This window comes from Apteryx rowi, unplaced genomic scaffold (genome assembly GCF_003343035.1).
Source record: "Apteryx rowi isolate R43461 unplaced genomic scaffold, aptRow1 scaffold_218, whole genome shotgun sequence".
NCBI lineage: Eukaryota > Metazoa > Chordata > Aves > Apterygiformes > Apterygidae > Apteryx > Apteryx rowi.
The window spans coordinates 813386-826560 of record NW_020448508.1 but is presented as its reverse complement, the minus strand read 5'-3'; positions in this window follow the sequence as shown (position 1 = coordinate 826560).

Sequence of the window (13175 nt, the reverse complement as noted above, 5' to 3'; positions counted from 1 at the left end):
ATCATTGTTGATAGTATGGAGATGATCAGAAATGCCAATGACCTGGGTCAGATTTAGTAGTCCTGGCGAAAACCTTCTGAAATGTTATTTTACAGAGAAAACCTCTTTTTGAATCAGCTGAGAGTATTTTTATAGCTTAGGCTCTTTCTTTCACTTAACCAGTTTCACAGTATAAACTTACTCATGCCAAATCATTTCTGCACTTATTCTCTTATGCAAAGCACATAATTACAATTGTTTGTTGTAGTTTCTACAGTAACCATATTTTAATTAACAGCATTTAGAAGACTAGAGCTGCATGAATACATCATTTTAAAAATATCTAAGTATTTTAAATCAAAATATTAACTGAGTAAATTTCACCAGCTGTGTAAGAGACATTTGAGTATTGTCGTCTTGTCTTTTGTCTGGCTTCTGTGCTCCCTTCCTCTGTTCTCCTGTCTTCAGTCTTGTTTCCCAACAAAAGTACTATAACCAGCCTCAAAGAGAGGATATAAGTAGAAGCAACCTCACAAAGTCTTACAAAATCAGTGTTTCCAGCAGTAGTTTCAACAACTCTCGAGACTCCTTGCATTGTCTGTTGCATATAAGTGCTTGTAGTGCTTGCTGGCTCAGACCTAAATGAAGTTAAGAGCAAGCATGTTTATTATTTATTCAGATTTACTAAAACCAATACAATAGAAACCATGAGCATAAATCCTCCTTTACAGGCAAAGTAGAAAAAAGTCTACTGATTTCCATTGGCTGAAGTTATACCACCCTCACAGTGATGTATGTGCCTGAATCCAGCTCTGTAAAACTAGCAGGATTCTGTACAAATAAATGTATTGTGCTTATATGGTTCTCCCTCACATATCCCTTTCCTTAACTTCATCCGCTTCTATTTTCAATTACTGTGTCAAAGAAAGGTAATCAGCCCTGATGTTCTACCGTGTTGATGGTCTGCAGGTGCCTCCAGGCCTCTTCAACAGCAAAACCACCTCTACTTCCTCAGGAGCAATAGCTGCCTCCTGCTCCCCCCGCCACCTTATTTTTGTTCTGTAAGTGCTGATTAAGGTATTGCCTGAATATGCTATCAGGTTTCATTCAGGATATTTTGAATACGTACAGTGATGATGTGTGTTAGAAGCTTCAGCTCCACACAGAAGTATGGCAAGAAATGCCTTGTGTATTTTAGGTATAGGTAATCAATCACTTATGAATTTTTGAATTTTAAAATTTATGAATTTTAAAAGGGGAAAAATAGGAGAAAAGTCTTTTCTGTCATACCAGATATATTTAATACATTATCATATCAGATATATTTAATACATAAGCTTCAGACATACAATCCATTTTAGGACTACTTGTTTAATTCATTAATGTTTCATTCTTTGTAGAAAAATGCTGGTTTTCTACCTTCAGCTGAACTGACAGCAGAGAAGTTGATAGCGTGTACTTTCCCTTTAAGATCTCTATTGAATTGCTACGTCAGCTGAGTGAACAATTGCACGATTTGTCTCTCTGATAACCATGGGCCTGATCAAGCTCCATCAAGTCCAGAAAAGTCCAGAAAGACTCTTGTTGACTACACAAGGAGTTAGACTGGAATCTTTGATTAGTTTTCTGAATAGGGCACTTCTTACTTTTTGGAAGAATTTTAACAATGTTAAAATTAAGGAGAATTCAAGAAATATTGGAAAGGGAAAACTACCCTGTTTTCAAAGGAGGATTTTCAGGATAGAGGCCCTAAGATTTACACCCTGCAAATGCATTGAATACAGTCAGGGTAAACTATTCTTACCAGCTTTAATCTATGAACTGTATGCAGTCATTTTTCTGGAGAAACATTTAATATCATCCTTATCTCTGGAATATTATTGCTTTGAAGAGAGAGTTGTTTCAATACTTAGTTTCAAAAATATTTTGAAAATACATATAAAGATCTTTACAGATCTATTCCATTAAGATTTACTCTTACTAGCTCAACATATAGTGATTTTTTCATGTATACTGTGAATCATAAATAACTCATATACAGCTTACACACACACATTAATGGATCTCATTCCTGCATGAACTACATATGTTCTGTGCATATCATACTCTGTGTATTCTATACACTCTGTACATGCAAACATAAACTTCTTACAAAGTACACGTGAGAACTTCCAATCATTTTTGACGTAATAATGAAAAAGTTACTCCTGTTGCCCCCTTCATATCAAAAGCTAAAACACTGATACAGAGAAGAGGCAAGGTTGTATCTCCTCAGTTTAAAGTATAGAATCTTCATCCTAGACGTGCTGTAAAAAGTCATGAAACATGGGGGTGTTTCTTTTTTCTTTTATCTGATAAAATAAATCAATGAGAGTCAGTCTAAACTCTGTTACCATTCTTTTCAGATTTCAACTTGTGACTACAGGGAAACTTTTTAAACACATTTCATGACCCTCTGCAAGGAAGTATTTTTTGGCAATCCATTGGGGTTATTTATTCACTAAAATTCCTGAAGCTTGGCAAGCATGAAAACATGGTATTAAATGTAGAAACTTCAATTTTCATCTCATTAAAAAAAAAACTGAACTGAATATTAATTATATAAAATAAAATAAAGGCTGCTTGTCACAATCAAATTAAGCTAGCAAGATTATGGTATGTTTATAAAAATAGATCCTGTTTATTTAACATTTAAGTATTAAACATTTATTAGCTATTAGTTTTATGGAACTGAGTTTCTTAAAAAAAGGACAGGGAGAGGAAAAAAAGAGAGAATGAGGTTTTACATTCCTTGTACACACATGGAAGAAAAAGAATGCACAAAGATATTTCCCCTTCCCTAAAGGTGTGGAGATGTGGAGTCAAATATTCCATATTCCCTTTTAATGATAGCTGTTGATTTTCAGGAAATACAGTTCCTACTAAATAAGATAACTCAAACATAGTGAATAGTAGGCACTTAAAAAGGCATTTTGTTTTATTCCAGTGTTATCTTTTCATCCCATTATATGTTGAGATTGCTCAAATATGTTGGACATTCCACAAGGCAAACATTAGAATCTGCTCTTGCAATCCTTTCCCGAGCAGAGATATTAGTGATTTCAGTGGAGATTTTCCTCAAGGAGACTTCACAGTTGGGGCCAGGATGAAGTCAGATAATTTAGGGCCTGATCTGCAATATGTGGAAATCCAGGTGAATTGAGAAAGGTTCACCAGCACTTCACAACTGGTCTCATCTTGCATCATTCAGCTTAACAAGAGTTTTTATTGCTGACTTTAATCAGAGCAACATCTGGGCTAGCAATAGGCACAAAGTTAAATCTGTATGGGATTTCCATCACTCACAAGAGTACGTCTCCTGGCTCCAGTGGGATTATGCATATGATAAAGACAGCAGAGCTGGCCTTTAGAGGACAAAAGACAGAATTTTTAAACCTTAAAATCAGTATCTTTAAATTCGAAGCATGAATTTCCTCTTTTTCTTTTAAAAGCTCACCTGACTGTTAATTCAATTATGGAAATAATTTCCATTTTAGGGGGTTAATATTATACCATCAAGAAAGACCTATCCTTTTTTACCTCTTTTTTTCTGATTCCAGTACAATTGTGAGCTCAGGACAGTGTCCTTTGCTGCACAGTGAAACATTTTTTTCCTCTTTGCATTGCACCCCTTTTCATTGCCAATATATTGTCATGCTTATATTGAAGAGTAAAGACTCAGAAGATTAACAAGAAAGCTAGTACAAAGACGCATAAGGACAAGAACTTCTGTTTTATTATATGTATCATGAAAGTGTCGTGTGCTGTGTTTTTCCTCTCTTTTCTTATGAGTAGATAGATGTTAGCTTCCCTAGATTAATAATATCATTTGTGTGACATGCTGATTGTTGTCATTTGAAAAGCAGGGCATTTAGCTTTTAACCATCCTGATGTCTCTAAAAAGGTCTGTCTCTTAGACAAATAACCCAACAAGCACAGCTATTTATCAAATTATCTTTAAAATTCTAGCTCTGTAAGATTCTTTTCATACAAATGTGGGAAAACATGCCTCTCTAATGCACATACAGAAAAATCACTTAATAGTTGATATGCTATTATCTCTTCCTCTCCCTTCTGATTGCAAGACTAGAAGTCTGCATTTAAATGCAGTTTGTTTTACTGATTTTGTGTTATTCAGTGGTCTATCTATAGGGCACATAATTCACTTAACAGCACTGCCTATTATTTGTGCCTCTTAGATGCAAGAATAGTACATGATGGTTAGAAATTGTAACTTTTCAATGATACAGAATTATTTAAATGTAGTACTGACTTAGTGATAAGCCTGTCACTAATCTGGTCAAATTTTGGCTGCTGGTATTGTTTTGTGAAGTCATTGGTATACTGTCATGTCTCATTTTGTTTGCTAGAAAAATTAGTAACAATGTGCACCAGCCACAATAAATGGAGTAGATGAAAAAAAAATAGTGCCGCAAGAGTATTGCATATGCCTGGGCTAGTTAAACAGATGGTTAGTTGTTTCATCATAAGTTGTTGTTTGACAAGAAGTGCTGGTTTAAACTTTGTGAAGCTGTTGCTGATGATGATGGCCCAGAAGAAAGTGACCGCCATAAGTTTTCAGTAAGGGACAACAGTCATGAAAATTCACATTACTCCCTGCAAGTTCACATCTGCCTTCCTGCAAGACAGCACGCGGGAACTACAAACTGAGGGTTTGCCCCACTCGATTAAATGGAGCGCTACACTTGAGAGCAGGTCAGAGTGAGACAAGCCTGGAAATCATTAGAATCTAGGATACATTTATTACATTACTGCTTCTCCAACTTTCTCTCAGCTCGAATGTGGGCCAACCTCTGTGTCTTGGTCTTCTGCTCTGTGAAGTATGGCTACAGTTCTCACCATGTCTACAGACAACTATAGAAAAGTAGTATTTTAGCCACCTAAAAAAATTAAAGTCTAAACTTGCTGCCCATTCCCACTCCATGTTGAGACTGATTTGCCTTCTCTAGAAACAGAGGTGTAATGTGGTTGGCTTGATCCATTTCCCTTTTGAAGCTGGCTGTCTCCACTGAATATAGAAGTAAGACAAATTATTGCCTTGAACACATTGTTTTACTCATAGGCATTTAATATGAGGAGAGGTGAATTCTACTCAATTCATTTATGCAAAATGATCTGAGAGTTTTAGAAAGAAAGACATCTCTTTCATGCCTTTGAGAAACATATAAAGTTATTAGAAAAATAATATTTTCCTTGTGCATAGGGATGTGATTTTAAAAGAAATGGTTAGATATTTTCTTATTCTCGAGAATTTATTTATATAGATTTTTTTTTAAAAATGAGATGAAATAAGCCTAACGCTCTTCAAATGAAAACACCACAGAGTTGTGGGTGGTTTCTATCTTGGAAAAAAATAATCCTTGCCTTACTGCAAGAAAGTTGCCAGAATGGGTTGTTCTTCAAAAATCACACATGCAAACTTATAAACCCCATCGTTATCATCTATACGATGCCAGACTCACAGCCAGTTCCTCTTTCTCTCCCCCTCCCAAATACCTATAGACACACACACACACACACACACACACAGCAACTGTATTGCTTCCGCATCTTTAGTAAAACAGTCCTTCTTAGTCCCCATCTTGGCACTCAGCCAAAACTCCCTAGCAAGGATCCTACAATTTGTCATGTGTCATACATTTGTGTGATCACACTTCTTTCTCATGTAACACTGGTGCTATGCACTTCAGCAAATAACCTCAGGAGGTATCAGACAGGTTTRGAAAGTGTCTGCACACTAAGAACATGAACTGCTTATTCCTCATCTGGAAGGTCATAAGGAACAAACAAACTGGCAAAAGGAGCTCAGATCTCCCATGAAGGTTTGGAAAAAACCTTGTAGGTCAGTAAACCAATCAAATGCCACTAAACCAATCAAATGCCACACGGGGTGACAGCTCTGTTCCTCCACCTCATGGGGACTCAGCTGAGGTAGAGATAAGTCATGCATTGCTTGTTTTTCATGATGTTCGTTTCAAGCTGCTGTGAGGTAAGCTGTGACATACTGGTTTAGTCTTGTTAGTTTTATTCACTGTAGAGCAATTAGCAGACTTGTGCATGTTCATATTTTGTTTACATGTGTTTTTCTTAAAAAAATCTTTGTGTTTCTTTTCATGTAGTTTGAAATTATTCATATGCCATAAAAATTATCTTTGATGGTTTGAAATGGTTGTTCATCCCTTTAAGGCCTTGGTAGGTTATTGTTTTCTTAAAAGTGTTCCAAATGAAAATCTTAAAAAAACACGTTGGAAGTGGAATAACAATAAAGTGTAAAAAGTTGCAAAATACATCAAACACCATGAGTGAATAATTTCATCTATAATTGCACACTTTTATGACTTACTCAATAATTTCTGATTATCACAGCAACTTATTTTCACTGTTTCTTTCAAGCCCAATGACAAAAAAGATTGCTCTGCTCAGTGCTGGGCTTGGGTGCTCACAGCATGAACGTGGTGACAGGCCATTCTCAGCTGCTCCTGGTCCCCAATAATTAGCCTGCTATGGTAGCTACCTCTTGTGGTTTTGCCTGTGAGAGACATTTGACACAGAAGACATCAGAGGGATTTTTCAGGAGGCTCTTGTGGCATCCGAATGGCTCTTAATTAACCACTTAGGTATCCTCGTTCAGTCTCCTGCTTGGCACTTTCCAAATGGTAGGGGTTGCACTGTGGATCTAAACACCGGGGAAGCATGCTATCAAAAGATCTTGTAAATGAAGGCTTGTGTAAATTATTTTTAATGATTCCCTCCTGGCACATCATTATGTTTGTAGTTACACACAGGCACTTCAGAGATGGCTCATCTTCCATAAGGTCAGCTGCAGGACCACCATAACTAGCTGCAGTCAGTAAATGGCTTATTAATTAGCGCAGTGATTTTACATTGCTAAGAGCTCTGATGTATGGAGCTAGAATTGTAATTGTGTAGGATCGAAATAATAAGCCATCTCAGGGCTCCTTATGCAAATTGCCATATTATAAAATCATTACCTATCTAAACACTGAGTTTTAATAAGAATTACAATGATGAATTTTATGATAATTGACACTCAAATTTTAATCTCTCGGATTTTTATCATTTGGTGGTTAAAGTGTGTTTCTAATTAAATGTTGCTTAAAATGCAAAGGATTGCTTAACAATTCTATTCAGTTCTTCTAGTTCAAACCAGGTTATTCTCTTTGGTCATAGAAGATGGGCCTTCTTAGTAATAGGTATATGACATTATGTATTACTTGTAGAGTAAGATGTTTAATCTTTTTTTTTAATAATTATGATTTTGATGGCACTGTATTGTCAATTGTAAGGCACAGCACAGTGTGTGTCATTGGGCCTGATTTCCTTAATAAAAATGGCTCAAAATAAGGAATTAAAATCTAGGGAAGATTTTGAATGCTTATGATATTTAATAGATTTTTCTTTGTTTATTTAGAGTTCCAATCAATTTAAACAGAACTCTAATAGTTTTACTCTTAGAAATGTCATTCAAAGTTAACAAATTTCACATTACCATTTTTTTTTATAACATTGTACAAAATACTGATACATCATTAAAAATTCACAATTGTATTTGCAGAAAGATTTTATTCACACATGGCAATGTTTGTTTATTTTTACAACATTTTTCTTCCTTCTGTGTAAATAACTACTTTGAAGTAGATGCATTAAAAAGAACTCTGGAAAAAAGGTATTTTGAGTAGAGGCACAAAGCATCAATCTGAATATACTTCATCTCAGTGCCTACAACAAGATCTTACATTGCTCCAACTTTCTCCAAAAGCAAACCATCCTCATTGGCTTATTAGCACAATGAAGAAGAAATTCTGCAAATTGAAAAATTCCTCTCTTCTGAACAGATCTTTCCAGAAAAGAGTATGGCCGTGAGCAAATTGTTTAGGTTAAATGAGAAGCAGAAAACTGCTTAAATAAAGAATGACTGTACCAGATCAGACCAGAAGTCCATCTGAACCAGAATTCTTTCTCTAACAATGACCAAAAATGGAGGCCTACAGGAGAGTAGAAAGAGGGAAAAAATATATGCTATTTTTATTGTGTAACCTTTAAGTTTCTGACTATTTTCAGCCTGGGTGCTATCCTGAGGTGGATATGGTTTCTCTCTATTTAGTAATTCTTGATGTATTTCTCTTCCAAGAAATTCTTCCACTATCCTTGAAACCATGTAAGTTTTCAGTATCCACAACTTCCTCTGGCAAAGAGTTCCACAGATCTACTACTTACTGGGTAAAGAACCATATATTGTTGTATGTTTGAACATGGTTCCTCTTAATTTCATTGGATAGATTCCTTTATCCGTATTGAAAAAGCTGATGAACAACAAATTCCTATCCTTTATGCAGTAATTCTAATACAAGCTAAGACTGCAAATAGGAAAACAACATACAAATTTTCATGATTACTGTTCAGAATTTAGGACAAATTACTGTAATCTTTCTGATTTGTCATAAAGCTCAATTTATAATATGTGGTTGCAATTTATATATACTTGAAAAAACTAAAATGTGATCATCAGTGGTATTCCCAAAGCACTGAAACATGTAAATGTCATGTGACCTTAAACATCTCTGTAACCTTGGGCTGGAAACTGAAATGAATGGCAGTACCACAACATCCTGTTTCAAGTGTCTCATTGGGAACACTGGGAGAAAGTTCAAATTGGGTTTTGAAATCAAAATATAGAGAATAAAAGTGATTATTCCAGTTATTCCGTGATTCAGAAGTTTGATACAAATAGCCTAAACAAAAAATGTGAAAATGTGTTAAAATATGTCTCCATTGTTAATAACATCCTTCTTACAGTTAACCCTTCACAGAATTCCCTTCATGTGGGTTCAGCACTGAGAGAACGTACAAAGAATTAATGGAGGTGGACTGACAGCATCTTCTTTCCTTGTTTTTGTTTTTAATCATGTTGCAAAACTGGTAGAATGGGCTTTTGTATTGGGGCTGAAGGACAGTGACCGCTCACGGACTTCTCATCCCTCAAGTGCATTTCTGCTGCAATAAGCATGAACATGAAAAAAATTAGAACAAGAGAAAATCTAAACTAGAACCTAGGAAGCTGTTAACACCTCAGCACACACTGTACTGTTTGCTGCCATTGACTATAAAGAAAGCAACATGATCAAATCAACAACATAGACATTTAAAATCCTTAAACTACAGTGCAATAATCTGTGAACTACATTTTTCCTAGGATACTTATGCTTCCAGTAAAATACATGCAAGTTCTATGTAATATGTATATCTACAAGGCAAGTTTTGACACATACAGTAGCTCATGATTATCTAATTGAATTGGACTATATTTCTAAATCCACATTTAAATAAATCAGCGGCAGACAATCCTTATACAGATGGGCTAGATAGAGAACATGCAAAACACTAAAGAAAAAGATTTGTATACTGATTTCATCCATTCATTAACAAAAATAGAGAGCACACCCATTAGTTTTGTCAGTAAGTCTGAGTTTTATGAAGGAGAAACGTTACTGCACATAGCCCCAGATGAAAACATACAATTTTAAAATTCAGTGAATGGCAACTGAATTCTAAAAATCGACAAGTTTCATAGGCTTCTGAAAATAAATTTTGCCTAACTGGAAAAAGAGTTAAGAAGGACTTCCACGCATGCCATAAACATATCCGTAGGCATTTCTTTTAAAGAAGTAAATCTAGCTTTCGCACTTGAATCTTTAAAGAGGTAGCTCTTGTATGCAAGTGCATTTCTATTTGTGTGCCTACATGCATTATGTATAAAAGCTTGTTCCAAAAAGTTGCAACTGATCTTGATGCTTTTATGTGTTACATTGGATAATACATATAATTCTGAATGGCACTGAACAACAAAGTTTCATACGTACTTTTTTTCTAACTTTGTCTTGAAGTTTTATTTTGAGAAGAGTCTACCACAGCCTTATGTTTTGACAGCTATGAAGTATTACGTAGGAAGGGGTAGAAAAAGCATTACCATTCACTTTAAACTAAAATGCATACAATTGTTACACTTTATGACTGCATTTGGCAGAAAGGAGCGATTAAACCAAAGCCAGACAACTACCAAACTGTCTTTTCTGTGTTTTTGCTACTTGAACTCTGCATTACAGGCATCCAATGATAAAGTCTCTTTACAATCTTTTAAACATTCCTCTGTCTTTTTTGGTATGCTRTGTGCACTAGAATGCAATCAACATCTGCTAATTTTTGTCCGTTAAATGTATTATCATAACACACAAGCATGATGTTTTATTTGTATGGCTGAAATGAGACTTCTGACCCATAATCCATCATCCTCCTGTCATATTTTTATATGTTGTCTATTCAATCCCCAGGACAGTTTAGAAAGCGTAAAGCAAAACTCTGTTTAAGTAATAGACCAGCTGCCGAAGTGTCCAGCTGAAGAGGTCATTATGCTTTATTTTTGCTGAATCTAGCAGGAGTTGCTCATTGTAGGCCAAGCATAATACAACGTGGATGTTCCCAGAAGCTTACAGTTGAACTACCATGTCTAAACTTTCTAGCAGGCATTTTTCTGAAAATATCATATTTCAATAGACAGTGATTAGACAGTACGGTTTCAGTTAAAGAACTGCAAAATGTCAGTGAATATTGGAGGGGTTTTTTTATTGATGAAAAAGAAATCCTCACTAATAGTACATGTATAAAAATAGGAAAAAAATATTTTTTGGAATTGTGTTTTTTTAATAAAAGATTGTACTGTTTCATTTTATGTCAGCACCTTGTCTGAGGGTCTATTTTACTTTCCCTTTTAAATCCCAATTATCTGAAGCTTAAAAATATTTTTAAAACTTGGGCATGATATGTGATCACCCAAGAAGTGTCTATAATTTATTGTATTTTCCTAAAAGTTTGACTGGCCATTTTAAGTCTACCATCATGAGTAGATAAAGTTTACTAAGTATTTGATTTTCCAGGCAGAACAAGCTCTTTTGCAAACAAAGCTCGGCTGGTACCATTTATCCCTCCAACTGTACAGGATTCCATATCAGTGGGGGGCCTAATATATGATATTTGCAGCAATACCTATACACATATAACAAGTTAAGGGTAGAGTTTAAGCACTGATTTTGATTTTCCTTACTCAAAAAAAAGTAAAATTTAAAACAGAAAACCCTTTCTTACCGTTATTGAAATTAGAGTCCTCAGCTCAGAGTGCGTGGTTGTTTTCCTGTGGTTTTCCCTGATTCAGCATCTTCCTAGGTTTGTCATGTGTACAAATAATTCATCTTCCTGAAGTGGTGGCAATAGATGTAAATAACGTAGTGGTGGTAATAGATGTAAATAGATGTAATTTTTTGCCTGAAAACCCTAACCTCCTATCAATCCCTACAAAGAACCTTCAGACTGAACAGTGACACAGTGAACAGATAACAACCCTTACCATTAGGAAGTGTGACACAACCTTTTATCTCTAATATCAAGACATAGTCATGGTAGATAGTCACACATGATAGTCACACACAGAAGAAGAATGGATCTTATCTTTTTAATAAGAAGAATGTGGAAATTAAGCAAGCCAGTAGGAATGGAAGAAGAGGGAGAAGAAAATAATTAAATTTTATCGATCTCCATGTGACACCCCAGTGCCCAGTCAACATAAACTGTAAGCAAACTCCCCTAAGCAGTAACTAGTAAAGGTGGAGACTGCAACTTGCAGGTAGAGAGGAGGTGTATTCTGTAACTTAGTCCTATGCATCCACCTCACATCTCCTACTCACCGATAGGGACAGAGAAAACATCCATCTTTAGGAACAGGTGCAGTGAGAAAAATGTACTTTCAAGAAATCTCAAAGGCATGGAGGGTGTGTCTTGGAAGAATGGGAAGGCTGAGTCACAAAATGTATATGAAGAGTGAGAAGCACAAACTGTACAAGGTGCTAGAGGCAACTAAAGAGAATCCTGATGGGAAAGTATAATCTAGAATTGTTTTCTTGGCTGGTTCTTGATTTTGCCATTTTTCTTAACAGGGAAAATCATTGCTTTATCCCTGCTTCTTGCCTGTTAGCTAAGCCAGCATGGAGTGATGTGATAAACATATGGTGTTTCATGCCCAAAGAAGTGATAAACAAAAAGGTGTATTAAATTAGTCAAACTAGCATATTCTCTACACAGATTAAAAAGTACCAAAAATCTTCAAGGTATTRCCAAAGTGAACCAGGCAAGTCTCTTTGCATACTGGCAACACTAGGTGACAGTCCTCTCATGAATGGTCTCCCTTGGGAGCATTTGCCAGAGGCTGCTGGCAAGCAGGAATGTAGAGTGAGAGTTTAAGGGTCAAGTTCTTTTAGAAAAACATGTTTTCCCTAAGTACATGGTCAATGTTATCACTAGATTTGAGATCAGAAGGGTACATTCCACAGGCAATTAGTGAGGACCTTCAGTTTTCTCTCTTGCCTCAATCCATCTTGCTTTAGGTAACCAGTTCTCTGCCGTTCCCTGCTCATGTCCATGTATTGATGATACCAGCCTCTTGCACAGCACAGCAGGCCAGTAAATAAGAGTTTATGTTCTTCCTTCTGATTGACAATTAATAGCGCTTGATATAGGTGTGTCCAGGAGGAATATAATTACCTGTCATATGCAAGGTCAAAATAAAGAAACCCTTTTGGAATCAGTCATTTAGAAATGCAGTACTTTTAAAATGGAAACCCATTACCACTAGCCCAAATTGATCATTTCCTAGGTGTTTTGCTGTAGTTTGTTTTGGTAAGCGTTAAAGAACTGGCTGAATGCAAACTCTATTATGTATTCCTCTAACAAGTTACCCATCAGATATGAGAACACCATCCAGCAGAGATTTTTTCTAATGTCAGCTCCAGTCCTCATTTCTGGGCCTCCCTTTCCCCTCCTCTTTCTTGTTCATACAATCAGAACAACTTAGAGAGCTTCTTTACCTATGCAAGGACCACAATCAGCTTTTGAGAAGTTCTGCTGGTGAATATCCACTTACAATTATGATGCATTGTCACCATTTTTTTGAAAAACTTGAGGTGAAGTGGTAATTTTTAATGTTTTACAACTTCATCAGTGATGACTAATTTTCTGGAAAATGAAAAAAAGCACTTCCCCACCTTGTACCTTTTTCTTACCGAAGTCTG